Here is a 16821-nt window from a genome sequence, read left to right on the forward strand (position 1 = left end):
CCACGACAAAATGGTGTGAATTGCGCAACGAACGATACGACAAATTAACGACATTAGCTAGTTCGCCCCCGCCCTAACGACTCCCTCCCTCCTCGTAAACCAACCCTATATATAGTCCCCCCAACCCCCCACCCCCCCTCAATGGTAATAAAGAAAAAGAAGAAACGGCTGTCCATCTACGGGTCGTAAATAAAGGGCGACCTCCCATTGGCAGTTGTGAAGCACGCGAGGCAAATAATGCTCAGATGACGATGGTTGTCGCTGGCCTCACACACACACACACACACACACACACACACACACGGGTTTTTAACGCAACTGGTCTACTGAAGCATTAGCGTAAGTGCCACACATATGAGAGGATATATATCTACATATACCAGTAATTACATATGGTTAACGATACAGGGGGAGCTTGAAAGGGCTTTTACAACATCTAGGCTTTCGTGCCTACAACTATCAAAGACTCCCGGGTCGCACTAAGTGGCAGTGTCGTATATCCAACCTTCAGTGTGTACATGGTCTTTGTACAAGCCATCTGTTGCACCCAGCGTGCTGCAAGCACGGGTCTGCTGTACATCCAGTTATCTACACCAACAAAGGAAGACTTACCATGCATGGAAGACGTAAAGCAACCATGGCCAACTCGCGAGAAATGTCAGTTGGATACGCAATGGAATCAGACGAAATTAACTGAATCAAAAGATATCTCTTTCTGGGGCTCTGCTCTGATACGGTTCATGAGCCGAATGTAGCTTTTGTTTCACCTTAAATCCGATGGAGAACTACAAGAATTACGTAAGGTCGAAAAATATGACCAGAGACGACACTAACATGGAAAACACGACAGAAGATTCTGTCTTAAGGTCAGTGAGGTAGCCGGGCCCAGTGAGGATAAAAGACAAAATTAAATATAGCGACATGTAATGGTGTAGAGGAAAATGAAAAGATAAATATATAACATCTTTATCACGGCAGAAGCGATGTGATGTGCGGGAACAACACACGATGTAGCTGTCTGTTCTGAGACAAAAATATTTTCTGTGTACATTCATCATTCAGTATCGCGTGAGATAAATAAATGAATTCTTGACACCGTTTGGGGAGCCCTGGTAATCTCCTGAGGGCAATACGTTACAGCTACAACATGAACACACTTAGACCAAAAAATACATTGTATATGGGACTTCTTTTTTCTGCCAACACAACACATAATGGATTAACTTCGTCTGCGGTGGGTGACCAGACCACATACTTTCTAGTTCCCCCACACTATCATTTGCCCTAAATTACAGACCAATTATACCGACTCTTATGACTCTTAATGTCTACAAACTAATAAAACGCTCGTAAATATATTACCATCAACAAAGTATTTGAAACCATCCAACTCTTCATATATCCTCAACAAAGAATTTGACACCATCCGTCTCTTCATATATCCTCAACAAAGGATACTTGACACCATCCACCTCCTCATATATCCTCAACAAAGGATACTTGACACCATTCTCGATACAGAAGACAAAAACAAAGGTCGGTCAACTCATAACTAACTGGCAAGACGGAGCCATTTACAAAGGCCATACCAAAACAAACTCTCGAGCTCTACAACAGAGTCGCCCAAGGAAACTGTTTTTTCTCCATCACCTCCAGTATGATCTACGTCTACGCCCGTGTTAACTCCAACGTGAATATCCTCTCATAATACATGGAAACTCGAGATTACGTCGCAGCATCGTGTCACTACACGAACAACAACAACAACAACAACAACAACAAATATGCAGTACTATCTTTCACAATGTGAACACTGGCTTGTTGAAAACACACACTCAGCATCATCTCTCCCAGATATGTCCAGCGTCAACCTCACCTCAGCTAGACTGATCACCCACTCCAACCCTGAAAAAAGGGTGTCACTGCTGTCTATCCAAGGTTGGATTTGTCCACTTTACTGCATCTTAGTTGCAGAGCTAAAGACAAGTCATTTCATTACACTTTGTGCATACTCAGGTCGCATCACCTTACACAAAAGCGATAAAAGATTGCATGGAGCGTTATCTTAGATACTTTTTGAAACGTATATAATCACTCGCTTATCTTTAAAAAGCAATGATGACCCCGGAGTGACTCGAACACCCAGCCTTCTGATCTGGAGTCAGACGCGCTACCATTGCGCCACAGGGCCAGCTGTGACGGGTAGGGTCATGGTGATAAGGGTATCTGTACACACAAGAGGCTCCGCTAGGAAGAATCACCTGTGCCGTGGACACGCCTCTTGCCTTGTGTGTGTCATCAGCCTTTGACCATTACACTCTTCTCGCTCAACCCTTATCAGTGACTCTCACTTCCTGTGACGATTTCGAACAGAAAAAGGAAACATCAGCATTGAAGAATATCTGTTTTTCCTGTGAACCAACTGCCGGGTCCGAGCCTCAGTGACTCAATTACGTCACCGTGGGTGCAAGATAACAAATGGACGCGGTAATGATACGTAAATATGAACCTCAGTGTTTCTATATCAATAGACACAGTAGTGATATCTCACACCATCCTCACTTGATGACGAGGGTTGAAGATACAGTGAGGAAGCCGGGACAACAAGGACAGCGGACCAGAACGTCAGCCCGGAATACAGTGCACAGGAAACTGAAGTCACTGAAGTCAGTCACTTCCCAACGTCTTACAGTAAAGTTCAAGTTCGAGGAATAAGTCATCGGACTGTCGGTGACTGAGAAGTTCGTAGTAGAAGTCGGGATGTTGGTGGTCGCTAACGTAGGATTCTTTCCACTCCATCCTGCTTAGAGTAACATATACGATCAAGGACCCTTTTTTTTTTTTCCAGTCATGTAGACCATATCAGCTCGGCTGTCAGCCAAGGAGTGGCAAGTGTGAAGGTGGAAGCTCAACCCAAAATGCATTTGACAACACTATCTTGCAGCATTGCAGTTGTTTAAGGGACAAACCATAGTCAAACGTGTGGTACATATTCCTGTTTACATGTTTCACACTAAATCCGTGAGGGTGTACACACTGCCACTATGCTATAAGATGAAAGCACAATTAGTGCAACATTTCTGCAAATGAATAAACATCTCTGTGACCCCGGAGTGACTCGAACACCCAGCCTTCTGATCTGGAGTCAGACGCGCTACCATTGCGCCACAGGGCCGCCCGCTGTTAGTAAAACCCGATAGTGGTGACTATACGGTTGAAACATTAAAGGTAGCCTGGGAATACCATCGCTGGCGCCAAGAACGGTGTAGTCAAATGTCTTCTTGTGGCCTCGTTCGTGCCACCGAAATCGCACAGTCGCACACTCGTCTTGCTCATCGATTATCATCTCGTGGTTTTTCTTCTCGTAAAAACTGAATCGAATTTAGAATAACCGAGTCGCTTGTGCACACGCTGCCTAGCCCGAGGACCTGATTTCGGCTCCGAGTGATCCACGCACAACACAACCCAAGCTACAAACACGTCCGAGACTGAGCGAGTAAGATACGAATGGTAACGTGAGTGGAAACATGAATTCTGATATCAGAAAGTGATACATATCCAGCCTATATGTCAGTCTGGAGCTCTCTACATAGAAGAAGTACTTACCATCGGATGGTGAATGACTGTTAGAAGTTCGTTGTGGATCCTGGAAATCTGATGAGTGTGTTTGCTACATTCACCTTTGCTTCCCGCGTTGGTTGATGTGTACAAGACCCGCGGTTCAAGCCAGGTCAACACATGACCTCGCTCGTGGAAGCGGGATATGAGCCACTGACCAACATCTAAAGGCTTCCTCCGTCCACTCCATCCTGTAGGGATGTAAGATGCAATTAAGAACCTCAACACTTGGAATTTGACGACCACATCAGCTCTGTTACCAGCCGACCGGGGTCAACAGTTGAGACAAGAGCAATCTTCAAGAAACTCATTCCTCCATCTCTTGTCATCATAATCGTGGCAAATAATAATGACATTCATACCTATGCCACAGTATTGCATCTATACATCTCACACAGATAAGCAATCGAGTACAAAGTATTACCCGTTATCAGTTATGAACCTAAATACCGTGTAGGTTCTGCAAATAATTAAACATTTTCGTGACCCCGGAGTGACTCGAACACCCAGCCTTCTGATCTGGAGTCAGACGCGCTACCATTGCGCCACAGGGCCGCTGGAATAGCACGGTAGTGATGATAAGGCTGGCTTAACTTTAGTGGTGGTGCCGGGGTCCATCACCAGTGCTAAGAACAGTGTGGGAAAGGGTTTCTTTCCTTCATATTTGACTCCTGCTTTTCACGGCATAATCGTCTTGCTCACTCGTTATCAAGTTTTGTTTTCCTTACGTAAAATACCCGGGATATTCATTTTCCCCGTGGACTCATAGGAATATATATATATATATATATATATATATATATATATATATATATATATATATATATATATATATATATATATATATATATCAGAGACGACAGCGCAAGCTACTTACACCTTCGAGATGTAATGGTGACATATTGTACCATCCTTATTACTGGCGCTGGATGATGATACATAGTGATGGTTTATGATACAGATTGAAACACAGCCTAGAACACTGTGCATTGATAATGTACTTGTGGGATTTCTATTTTTCTATGGAGGCTCCAGTCACAAACAAAAAGTCCACATCAAGGCCGGGTCTTGTCTGCAATATAGAGAGGATCATGTAAGGGTAAAAGAAAACACGAGGGAAAGTATTGACGAACTTTAGAGGAAGTGAAAAACTTAGTCTTTTTTAAAATAAGCCAAATTATTCCTCATATGTCAAGTCTTATAGTTCTTCCTCGAGGAGTTAATCATCGAACTCTGAATGGTTGAGAATTATTGTTGACCATGGTTAAGTCAGCCCCCCGGCTCATCATATAGGCTGATTCTCAAACGAGGTCAACACATGACCTACACACAGGCTCTTGTGATGGTAAGAGAGGAGTCACTGACCAGGATTCCGTTCACTCTATTTTGTAATATGTAAGAGCCAATTAGACCCATATACTGGAGCCCTGACGACCACATCAGTTCTCATATTATCCAGCTGATGTCCACCGCTGAGGCTGGAACCCAGCTTCAAGATGTCATTTTCCAATTTACAACACCTTGTTTGTCGTAAACATGAACTGGGTACATATTTACGACGTCTACATATCTCATAGTGATCACTCAGTGTGCGCAAAGAGACACTCTGTTATCAGCTGAGATCCTAAAAACTGTGTCAGTTCTGCACATGACTGTACACCAACGTGACCCCGGAGTGACTCGAACACCCAGCCTTCTGATCTGGAGTCAGACGCGCTACCATTGCGCCACGGGGCCTCATATACTATGCTCTTCGTGTTTATCCATTGGTCGTTTGTTTTCCCTTTTCGTAAAATTTATGGAAATATAAGAATATGTTCATGTGAGAGGCTGAGTTGGATGTGAGCCAGGTTCCCCATTGGGAGTTTGATCTCGTTATTTACAGATGGTAACGGATGTTACCATACCTTCCAGACTTTGAGAAACACGAATCTAATAATGATATCAATGGAATTATAAATAACAATATCTCTAGATTCACAGACATAATGGCTACCAACTGTACCATCTTTATTTGCAGGCTGACGCATTAAAACAAAGACAAAGTCAGCTTGGAATACTGTGCAATGAAAATGCAATTACTACATGTTCTCCTCTCTATGCGATTCTTGGAATGTCTATCAATACAGCTCTTCCTCAAGAAATGGTCACTGGACTCTGGATGTCTCAAGAGGTTCATGGCAGAATCCTGGGTTTTCTTGACCATGATTGAGTCAGGCCCGACTCCCCGAGTAGCCTAATGCTCAAAGTATCTGTACTGAAAGCGATGTCAACACATGACTCACCCACGCTCTAGCATAAGTGGACGAAGGAGCCACTGACCAACACCAGTAGTACATCTTGCAGAAACTAGGAACCGCTTAGGACCCTCATCCCGAAGTCCTGATGATCATCATAACTCCTGTTATCAGCCAAATGGGGTCAACTGTTGAGGCCGGAGCCCATCATGAAGCAGGCATTTCTCCAAATTACATCATCCTATTCGTGACAAATATAAACAGGATTCATATCTATGGCACATCACTACGTGTACATATCTTACAACGATCAGTGAGCGTGCCTAAAGTGGGACTCATTTAACAGTTCTGCAAATGATTCAAAACAGTCGTGACCCCGGAGTGACTCGAACACCCAGCCTTCTGATCTGGAGTCAGACGCGCTACCATTGCGCCACAGGGCCAGCTGGATCATAATGGTGGTGATGATAAGGGTGGCTTAAACACTGTTGGAGGCGCGGTAGTCCATCACTGGTGCCAAGAACGGTGTGGCGTATGTTCTCTTCCGCTCTTCAGTTTTGCTACTGATCTTAAACAGTACACTCTTCTTGCTTATCCTTTATCAAAGTCTTTTGTTTTCATAAAGTTTCTGGAAGAATATATATATATATATATATATATATATATATATATATATATATATATATATATATATATATATATATATATATATATATATATGCTCATGTGAACAGGTAGCTGCGTAAGATGTGAACCACGTTTCTCTTTCGGAACTTGATGTCTTGATTTACAAATGGCAAGGCCATCTACTATGTACACCTACAAGACTTTGAGAAACACGATGGAAATGATGATGATGATGTAAATGGAATTACTGATCAACAATATTCATAATATCTACACATAATGGAGACACATTGTACCATCATTACTGAGGATGTAAAATAATGATACAAGGAAAGATTTTATAACACAGATAAAGCGATACACAAGTCAGGCTTGAAACACTGTTAAACGGAATATGTCCTTGCGTTATGATCTCCTGTGTAGTCAGTTCCTGGATTGTCTAGCTACGTAGTTCTTCCTCGAGGAACTGGCTGTGGACTGTGGATGACTTGAGATATTCGAGATAGAGTCCAGGACTTCGACGATCGTGGCTAAATCAGCCCCGGAAGGTTCATGGGCACAAGATCTGTGGTTCAAACGAGGTCAACACATGACCTCGCTTGTGGAAGTGGGTATGGACCCACTGACCACCATCAATAGGATTCCGTTCGCTCTATCTTTTAAAAGAGAAAAAAGTTTACAGCAATTTGGACCCCTCATCATGACCGAGTTACTTCCGTAATCAGCCAACTGTTCTGTCAACTAGAGATGTGAGAACCCATCTCCAGGTAAGCAGTTCTCCGTTTCACATCATCATATTCACGACAAATGTGAACTGGATGCGTATCTATGGCTCATTATGTACGTATCATCCAGTGATCAGTAAGCGCGTACTTAAGTGACTCTTACACTTATCGGCTGAGGGACTAAATGCTGTGTCAGTTCTGTAAATGACTGATCATCAACGTGACCCCGGAGTGACTCGAACACCCAGCCTTCTGATCTGGAGTCAGACGCGCTACCATTGCGCCACAGGGCCAGCTGGAGGACAGCAGTGGCGATGACAACGATGGCTTAAATATTAGTGGAGGCGCAGGAGTCCTTCAGGAGTACTAAGAACGATGTGGGAAATGTGTTTTGCTTCATGGTCGCCACCAACCTTACACAGGACACTCGTCTTGCTCATCCATAATCATATGTAATCTTTCGTCTTCTTTTCGTAGATTTTCTGGAAAATAAATGCTCATGTGAAAAGCTGAGTAGGATGTGAACGCTGCACTTCAAGAATTCTGAGAAGCACGACGGAAATGATAATAATATCGACGGAATAATGACTAAACAATATTTGGTGACACAGTGTGCCATCCTTACTGGTGAGGGAGGTCGAAGATAACAGATAAGAGGTATACACAGTCAGCCTGAAACAATGTGCAAGGAAAACGTCCGTGCGATAGGCTCCTCTTATTCCTGGAATGTATAGCAATATAGTTCTTCCTCCAGGAATTAGCCACCTGACTCTGAATGAGCGAGACGTTCATGGCAGACGACCATGGCTGGGTTATCTACGGCTCCCCACGTAGGATGATAAGAAGAGGATCTGTGGGTCAAGTGAGGGCATTCCATGACACACCCAAACCCTTGTGGAAACTGGCAAGAAGCCACTGACTTACGTAAACAGGATTCCGTTCACGATATTTTGTTAAAAGAAAAAACATTTGGGATCCTAATTCTAGAGTCCTGGTGACCATATGAGTTCTGTTATCTGCCAATGGGTGTCAAATGTTGAGGGAGAAATGAACGCCAAGGGCTTTTTTTCCCCCATTTTACACCATCTTGTTTGTGGGGAAATATTACTCACACTCATATTCATGGCACATTACTCCAACCACATATCTTACTGTGATCAGTAAGCGTGTAGAAAGTAGTGACACTCCGTTATCAGTTGAGGACCTAAATACTGCGTCAGTTCTGAAAATGATTAAACACAGCCTGTGACCCCGGAGTGACTCGAACACCCAGCCTTCTGATCTGGAGTCAGACGCGCTACCATTGCGCCACGGGGCCGCACGCATTAACAACGTCTTGATCATCCATTATCATGGTCTTTCTTTTCCGTAAACATTTCGAAAAAAAAAAAGGAAAGAAAAAGATAAACGCTCATGTGAATAACTGAAGGGGATTGTGAACCGTTGCCTGATTCAGAACTTGATCTCGTGATTCACAAATGGGAATGCGGGGTATTACACATCCCAGACCTTCAGAAACGTGATGCAAATGATAACAATAACATAAGATTACGATTAATAGTAATCCACTTAGATTTATAGACAATATAGCGACACTTTGCATTACCCTTATTGGTAGTATAGACTGAAAACACTTGGAAATGATTGATAACGAAGGAAGGTTCATACGTAGTCAGTCTGGAATACTGTACAGTGAAATTGTACTAGTGATAAGCTCTTCTTTGTAGTCCGCTCATCCAATGTGTAGCTACAGAGTTCTTCCTCGAGATACCAGTCACTGACAAGACCGTGAGAGACGGAGGGTTTCTGACGACCGTTGGGTGGGTCAGCCACGACTCTCTCCCCCATGGAAGCTGATGTGCAGAGGATCTATATGCTTGCCAAACGAGGTCGACCCATGACCTCGCTTGTGGGAGAGGGGCAAAGGGCCACTGAAAAACATCAATAGCATTCCGTTCACTCCATCTTGTAAGGGTTAACCCGAATAGGACCCTCAATTTACAGTCCCGACGACCATATTAGCTCTGTTCTCAGCCGATTTGGTGACAATTATTGATGTGAGATATCTCCTTCAAGCACATAATTCTCTGGAGATTTTACTAAACCATCGTATTTATGGCAAATATGAATTACATTCATGTTTAGGGCACATTAGCACATCTACATATCTACAGTGAGTTGAGTAAGCGTGTACAAAGTGACACTCCGTGATCAACTGAGGACCTAAATACTAAGTCAGATCTGCGAATGATTAGACTTCGACGTGACCCCGGAGTGACTCGAACACCCAGCCTTCTGATCTGGAGTCAGACGCGCTACCATTGCGCCACAGGGCCAGCTGGTACACAGAGGGGGTGATGATAAAGTTGGTTTAAACATTAGAGGAGGCCAGATAGCCCATCAAGTGGTCCCAAGAACGATGCGAAGAAATGTGTTCTTTGCGTCATATTTGCTACCAACACCTTACACAGTACACTCGTTTTGCTCATCCAATACCACGGTTCTGTTTTCTTTTCGTAAAATTTTCAGGGGAATAATGTATGCCTATGTGAATCGCTACGTAAGATATGAACCATTTAAGAGCAATGAAAACTAATGCAGTTCCTGAATTCCGAGAAACACAAACTAGAAATGATAATGATGTAAAATTATGAATACTAATATTCTCAGACGTACTTCACTACACGCACAGTGGTCACACACTATATCATTCTCAGTGATGGTGTAGTATGAAGATTCACACATGATGTTTCATAAGAGTGATATATATACACACACACACACACACACACACATATATATATATATATATATATATATATATATATATATATATATATATATATATATATATATATATATATATATATATATATGGGAGGGTATTGATTGAGAGGGTGAAGGCATGTACAGAGCATCAGATTGGGGAAGAGCAGTGTGGTTTCAGAAATGGTAGAGGATGTGTGGATCAGGTGTTTGCTTTGGAGAATGTATGTGAGAAATACTTAGAAAAGCAAATGGATTTGTATGTAGCATTTATGGATCTGGAGAAGGCATATGATAGAGTTGATAGAGATGCTCTGTGGAAGGTATTAAGAATATATGGTGTGGGAGGAAAGTTGTTAGAGGCAGTGAAAAGTTTTTATCGAGGATGTAAGGCATGTGTACGTGTAGGAAGAGAGGAAAGTGATTGGTTCTCAGTGAATGTAGGTTTGTGGCAGGGGTGTGTGATGTCTCCATGGTTGTTTAATTTGTTTATGGATGGGGTTGTTAGGGAGGTAAATGCAAGAGTTTTGGAAAGAGGGGCAAGTATGACGTCTGTTGGGGATGAGAGAGCTTGGGAAGTGAGTCAGTTGTTGTTCGCTGATGATACAGCGCTGGTGGCTGATTCATGTGAGAAACTGCAGAAGCTGGTGACTGAGTTTGGAAAAGTGTGTGGAAGAAGAAAGTTAAGAGTAAATGTGAATAAGAGCAAGGTTATTAGGTACAGTAGGGTTGAGGGTCAAGTCAATTGGGAGGTGAGTTTGAATGGAGAAAAACTGGAGGAAGTGAAGTGTTTTAGATATCTGGGAGTGGATCTGGCAGCGGATGGAACCTTGGAAGCGGAAGTGGATCATAGGGTGGGGGAGGGGGCAAAAATCCTGGGGGCCTTGAAGAATGTGTGGAAGTCGAGAACATTATCTCGGAAAGCAAAAATGGGTATGTTTTAAGGAATAGTGGTTCCAACAATGTTGTATGGTTGCGAGGCGTGGGCTATGGATAGAGTTGTGCGCAGGAGGATGGATGTGTTGGAAATGAGATGCTTGAGGACAATGTGTGGTGTGAGGTGGTTTAATCGAGTGAGTAACGTAAGGGTAAGAGAGATGTGTGGAAATAAAAAGAGCGTGGTTGAGAGAGCAGAAGAGGGTGTTTTGAAGTGGTTTGGGCACATGGAGAGGATGAGTGAGGAAAGATTGACCAAGAGGATATATGTGTCGGAGGTGGAGGGAACTAGGAGAAGAGGGAGACCAAATTGGAGGTGGAAAGATGGAGTGAAAAAGATTTTGTGTGATCGGGGCCTGAGCATGCAGGAGGGTGAAAGGAGGGCAAGGAATAGAGTGAATTGGAGCGATGTGGTATACCGGGGTTGATGTGCTGTCAGTGGATTGAAGCAGGGCATGTGAAGCGTCTGGGGTAAACCATGGAAAGCTGTGTAGGTATGTATATTTGCGTGTGTGGACGTATGTATATACATGTGTATGGGGGGGGGTTGGGCCATTTCTTTCGTCTGTTTCCTTGCGCTACCTCGCAAACGCGGGAGACAGCGACAAAGTATAATAATAATAATAATAAAATATATATATATATATATATATATATATATATATATATATTCCATTGGGGACTCCAGTCACGGAAAAAAGTCCACATCAAGGCTGGGTCTTAATTGGAGAATAGCGAGAATTATGAAACAGAAAATGAACAGACAAGGGAACGTATTTACGAGTTTTGGAGGAACTGAATGACTTGTATTTCAAAATGTGTCAGGTCATAGTCATGGGGAAAGACATGGGAGGGGTAGAGAGTTCCAAAGCTTCGAGGTGTAGAGAAAGAAACAGTTATCAAAACGGCCTACCATGTGACGCAGCAGCTCCCCGAGCACTGCGTGGTCTACTTGTGGTATGCTTCCTCGAAGAAGAACCGGACACTGAAGAACTGAGAACTTCGTGGTCAGTACCGGGATTCTACCCACCGTGGCTTGAGCAGCGCTGGCTCCCCATATAGGATAATGAGCATAGGATCTGTGGTTCAAAGCGAGGTCAATACATGACCCACCTACACCCTTGTAGCAAGGAGGCTACTGACCAAGATCAATAAATTCCCGTCACTCCATCGAGAAAAAAGTAATGACCATTTATCGACCCCTAATTCTGGAGTCGTGATAATCATAATTCTCTTATCAGCCAAATGGCTTTAACTCTTGAGACAGGAGCTTATCAAGTAATTCTCCCATTTACACCATCTTATTTGTAGATAACATGATTCCATGCATATCTTACGGCTAACTGCTACAACTACGTAAACAGTGATTACTAAATGAGGGGCAAAGTGACACTCCGTTATCGGCTGAGGGACTAAATGCTGTGTCAGTTCTGTACATGACTGATCATCAACGTGACCCCGGAGTGACTCGAACACCCAGCCTTCTGATCTGGAGTCAGACGCGCTACCATTGCGCCACAGGGCCCGCTGGAACACGGTGATGGCGATGATATGGGTGTATTAAACATTAGTTTTGGCGCGGTAGTCTGTCACTGGTGCCAAGAACAGTGTGGGAAATGTCTTCCTTTTTTCCTTCATATTCGCCACCAGCCTTGCACAGTACACTCGTCTTGCTCATCCATCATCACAGTCTTCTGTTTTCTTCACGTAACATTTCCAGAGCAATCAAGCGTGAGTGAGAATGATGCGAACCAGCTGCTTGTTTCGGGGTATCGATCCCGTAATTCACAGATGGCAATGCAAGCTACGAAACCAGCAATCCTGAGGACACGATGGAAATGATCATGATACAAATGGAATTATTATGAACACCAATATTCCTAGATGTATAGACATTATGGCGTCACATTGCACCATCATTAGTGCTGGTGTAACGTGAAGAGTGACAAGAGAGTCAGCCAGGAATTCTGCGCACCAAAAAATCTATTTGTGATACGCTGTTCTTTTAAAGTCAGTTCCAGGAATGTCTGCAGCATAGCTCACGCTCGAGGAATTGGCCCCCGGGACTCTGAATGACTAAGAAGTTCGTGGAAGAAGAATCCATGATTTTGTTGACCATAGCTAAATGAGCCCACGGCTCCGCAAATAGGTATTACCCCACGGGATGTGGGGTTCAAGCGAGGTCAACACATAACCACGAATGTGGAAGTGGGTGGTAAAGAACCAATGACCAACATCATGAGGACTCACCGCTCTCCACCTCGCAAGAAGAGAAAAAAAAGAGCAAGAGCCAATAAGACCGCCATTTTAGCTGGAGCTCTTGAGAACCCTATCAGTTATTAGCCAACTGATGTCAACTGTTGTGGCGGGAGTTCGTCTCCAGGAAGGTATTTCTCCATGCCACAGCATCTCATCATCTGGGACATACATGAATTACATTCAGGGTAATGGCACATCACTACATCTACAGACCTTACAGTGTGGTCAGCCAGCAAGCGTGTTCAAAGTGATACTCCGATGTCGGTTGAGAAGCTAAATACAATGTCAGTTCTGCAAATGAATAAATGACATCGACGTTGACCCCGGAGTGACTCGAACACCCAGCCTTCTGATCTGGAGTCAGACGCGCTACCATTGCGCCACGGGGCCTGCTGGAACACAGTGTTGGTGATGATAACAATGACTTAAACATTTGTGACAGCGCGGGAGTTCATATTTACAACCGACCTTACACCGAACAAACTCATCTTCCTCCAACGTTATCATGCTTGTGTGAACACATGAGAAAGACGTGAGCCAGCAGCCTGGTTCGGGCTGGGCTCGATCAACTCCACCTCCGAGGCTCTGAGTAACACAGATGGAAATGACAGTGTTACAGATGGAAAGACGGACAGGATCTCAACACACGTAGGTGGCACATCGCCCTGAGAGGCGACGTTAAGATGAAGATACGCTCTCAAGTCTGCGTCTGTACAACAGTGTGATACATACTGCTCCACCTTGAACTACTCTGCCGCACACACAACGACCTTGTGGTATGTTAACCCTCATTGTGAGTCCCTTGTGGCATGTTAACCCTCATTGTGAGTCCCTTGTGGTATGTTAACCCTCATTGTGAGTCACTTGTGGTATGCTAACCCTCATTGTGAGTCCCTTGTGGTATGCTAACCTTCATTGTGAGTCCCTTGTGGTATGCTAACCTTCATTGTGAGTCACTTGTGGTATGCTAACCCTCATTGTGAGTCCCTTGTGGTATGCTAACCTTCATTGTGAGTCACTTGTGGCATGTTAACCCTCATTGTGAGTCACTTGTGGTATGCTAACCCTCATTGTGAGTCACTTGTGGTATGTTAACCCTCATTGTGAGTCACTTGTGGTATGCTAACCCTCATTGTGAGTCACTTGTGGTATGCTAACCCTCATTGTGAGTCACTTGTGGCATGCTAACCCTCATTGTGAGTCACTTGTCGTATGCTAACCCTCATTGTGAGTCACTTGTGGTATGCTAACCTTCATTGTGAGTCACTTGTGGTATGCTAACCCTCATTGTGAGTCACTTGTGGTATGCTAACCCTCATTGTGAGTCACTTGTGGTATGCTAACACCTCATTGTGAGTCACTTGTGGTATGCTAACCTTCATTGTGAGTCACTTGTGGTATGCTAACCCTCATTGTGAGTCACTTGTGGCATGCTAACCCTCATTGTGAGTCACTTGTGGTATGCTAACCTTCATTGTGAGTCACTTGTGGTATGCTAACACCTCATTGTGAGTCACTTGTGGTATGCTAACCTTCATTGTGAGTCACTTGTGGTATGCTAACACCTCATTGTGAGTCACTTGTGGTATGCTAACCTTCATTGTGAGTCACTTGTGGTATGCTAACCCTCATTGTGAGTCCGTTGTGGCATGTTAACCCTCAGTGAGTCCCTTGTGGCATGTTAACCCTCATTGTGAGTCCCTTGTGGCATGTTAACCCTCAGTGAGTCCCTCGTGTGTTGAGCTATATGGCCTGAGGCCGAGTCGGAGCCCTGGACGATCGTGACTGGATTACCCACAGTTAGGAGGTCGATACGTTGTGGGGAGGATCCGTCGTTCCAGCGAGGTCAGAACATGACCCACCTACCCTCCAGCGGACGTGGTCAGGAGGGAACTGCCCGAATAACATCATTAGGATTCCTTTCATTCCAACTTTGTGTAAGGGAAAATCCGATTAGGACCCTCATTTTGGGGGTCCTGTCAACCTTATTAACTCACTGGCCAGCAGACTGGTGTCAGCTACTGAAATTAAAGTTCATCTTCAAACACATGTCTCTCCATTTCACATTATATAAGTTATCATATATATATATATATATATATATATATATATATATATATATACACACACACACAGAACGTTCACCGAGAAGAGATATAGGCCGTGATGATTGGAAAGAGGGGCAAGTATGAAGTCTGTTGGGGATGAGAGAGCTTGGGAAGTGAGTCAGTTGTTGTTCGCTGATGATACAGCGCTGGTGGCTGATTCATGTGAGAAACTGCAGAAGCTGGTGACTGAGTTTGGTAAAGTGTGTGGAAGAAGAAAGTTAAGAGTAAATGTGAATAAGAGCAAGGTTATTAGGTACAGTAGGGTTGAGGGTCAAGTCAATTGGGAGGTGAGTTTGAATGGAGAAAAACTGGAGGAAGTGAAGTGTTTTAGATATCTGGGAGTGGATCTGGCAGCGGATGGAACCATGGAAGCGGAAGTGGAACATAGGGTGGGGGAGGGGGCGAAAATTCTGGGAGCCTTGAAGAATGTGTGGAAGTCGAGAACATTATCTCGAAAAGCAAAAATGGGTATGTTTGAAGGAATAGTGGTTCCAACAATGTTGTATGGTTGCGAGGCGTGGGCTATGGATAGAGTTGTGCGTAGGAGGATGGATGTGCTGGAAATGAGATGTTTGAGGACAATGTGTGGTGTGAGGTGGTTTGATCGAGTGAGTAACGTAAGGGTAAGAGAGATGTGTGGAAATAAAAAGAGCGTGGTTGAGAGAGCAGAAGAGGGTGTTTTGAAGTGGTTTGGGCACATGGAGAGAATGAGTGAGGAAAGATTGACCAAGAGGATATATGTGTCGGAGGTGGAGGGAACGAGGAGAAGAGGGAGACCAAATTGGAGGTGGAAAGATGGAGTGAAAAAGATTTTGTGTGATCGGGGCCTGAACATGCAGGAGGGTGAAAGGAGGGCAAGGAATAGAGTGAATTGGAGCGATGTGGTATACCGGGGTTGACGTGCTGTCAGTGGATTGAATCAAGGCATGTGAAGCGTCTGGGGTAAACCATGGAAAGCTGTGTAGGTATGTATATTTGCGTGTGTGGACGTATGTATATACATGTGTATGGGGGGGGGGGCATTTCTTTCGTCTGTTTCCTTGCGCTACCTCGCAAACGCGGGAGACAGCGACAAAGTATAATAAAAAAAAAAATATATATATATATATCACATTTTACTAAGATTAGTAAAGTATGTACTGGAAGCTACAGGAGAGTCAATACTGCCAATTATATTAAATAACTCATTGACCCCGGAGTGACTCGAACACCCAGCCTTCTGATCTGGAGTCAGACGCGCTACCATTGCGCCACGGGGCCGGCTGGTTGCAAGAGGCCAGCCAGCTATTATAAAGTTGTGCTGACATGAGTGGCTCGTGGGAAGCCAGCAGGTGGTACAGAGAGGGTCGGAAATGTCCTCGACTCAAGGCATCGTCTCTCCCACCAGCTTGAGAGAGAGAGAGAGAATACACTCGACCCTTGGTCTTCAGTGAGTCAAGTCTTTGTTCATCATTTATCGGAGATTATAGTGAAGAAAATAAGGTTGAATTGTCTCCCCCGACCGTCAACTGCCAGACTTAAACTACCAGACCTTAAACTACTCAA

The 16821-nt window shown here is 44.0% G+C and overlaps 11 non-coding genes across 11 annotated transcripts; all 11 read right to left on the reverse strand.

The window, feature by feature from the left end:
- Nucleotides 1-2119: 2119 nt before the first annotated feature.
- TRNAW-CCA (transfer RNA tryptophan (anticodon CCA)) lies at nt 2120-2191 on the reverse strand. The gene has a single exon. It is a non-coding gene; the product is annotated as a tRNA-Trp (tRNA).
- Nucleotides 2192-3103: 912 nt separating this feature from the next.
- On the reverse strand, nt 3104-3175 carry TRNAW-CCA (transfer RNA tryptophan (anticodon CCA)). Its single transcript has one exon. It is a non-coding gene; the product is annotated as a tRNA-Trp (tRNA).
- Nucleotides 3176-4101: 926 nt separating this feature from the next.
- TRNAW-CCA (transfer RNA tryptophan (anticodon CCA)) lies at nt 4102-4173 on the reverse strand. The gene has a single exon. It is a non-coding gene; the product is annotated as a tRNA-Trp (tRNA).
- A 1110-nt stretch (nt 4174-5283) lies between these two features.
- On the reverse strand, nt 5284-5355 carry TRNAW-CCA (transfer RNA tryptophan (anticodon CCA)). The gene has a single exon. It is a non-coding gene; the product is annotated as a tRNA-Trp (tRNA).
- An 871-nt stretch (nt 5356-6226) lies between these two features.
- TRNAW-CCA (transfer RNA tryptophan (anticodon CCA)) lies at nt 6227-6298 on the reverse strand. Its single transcript has one exon. It is a non-coding gene; the product is annotated as a tRNA-Trp (tRNA).
- A 1130-nt stretch (nt 6299-7428) lies between these two features.
- On the reverse strand, nt 7429-7500 carry TRNAW-CCA (transfer RNA tryptophan (anticodon CCA)). Its single transcript has one exon. It is a non-coding gene; the product is annotated as a tRNA-Trp (tRNA).
- Nucleotides 7501-8453: 953 nt separating this feature from the next.
- TRNAW-CCA (transfer RNA tryptophan (anticodon CCA)) lies at nt 8454-8525 on the reverse strand. The gene has a single exon. It is a non-coding gene; the product is annotated as a tRNA-Trp (tRNA).
- A 946-nt stretch (nt 8526-9471) lies between these two features.
- TRNAW-CCA (transfer RNA tryptophan (anticodon CCA)) lies at nt 9472-9543 on the reverse strand. The gene has a single exon. It is a non-coding gene; the product is annotated as a tRNA-Trp (tRNA).
- A 2819-nt stretch (nt 9544-12362) lies between these two features.
- TRNAW-CCA (transfer RNA tryptophan (anticodon CCA)) lies at nt 12363-12434 on the reverse strand. The gene has a single exon. It is a non-coding gene; the product is annotated as a tRNA-Trp (tRNA).
- Nucleotides 12435-13486: 1052 nt separating this feature from the next.
- Nucleotides 13487-13558, reverse strand: TRNAW-CCA (transfer RNA tryptophan (anticodon CCA)). The gene has a single exon. It is a non-coding gene; the product is annotated as a tRNA-Trp (tRNA).
- Nucleotides 13559-16464: 2906 nt separating this feature from the next.
- On the reverse strand, nt 16465-16536 carry TRNAW-CCA (transfer RNA tryptophan (anticodon CCA)). The gene has a single exon. It is a non-coding gene; the product is annotated as a tRNA-Trp (tRNA).
- Nucleotides 16537-16821: the final 285 nt, after the last annotated feature.

Source organism: Panulirus ornatus, chromosome 9 (genome assembly GCF_036320965.1).
Source record: "Panulirus ornatus isolate Po-2019 chromosome 9, ASM3632096v1, whole genome shotgun sequence".
NCBI lineage: Eukaryota > Metazoa > Arthropoda > Malacostraca > Decapoda > Palinuridae > Panulirus > Panulirus ornatus.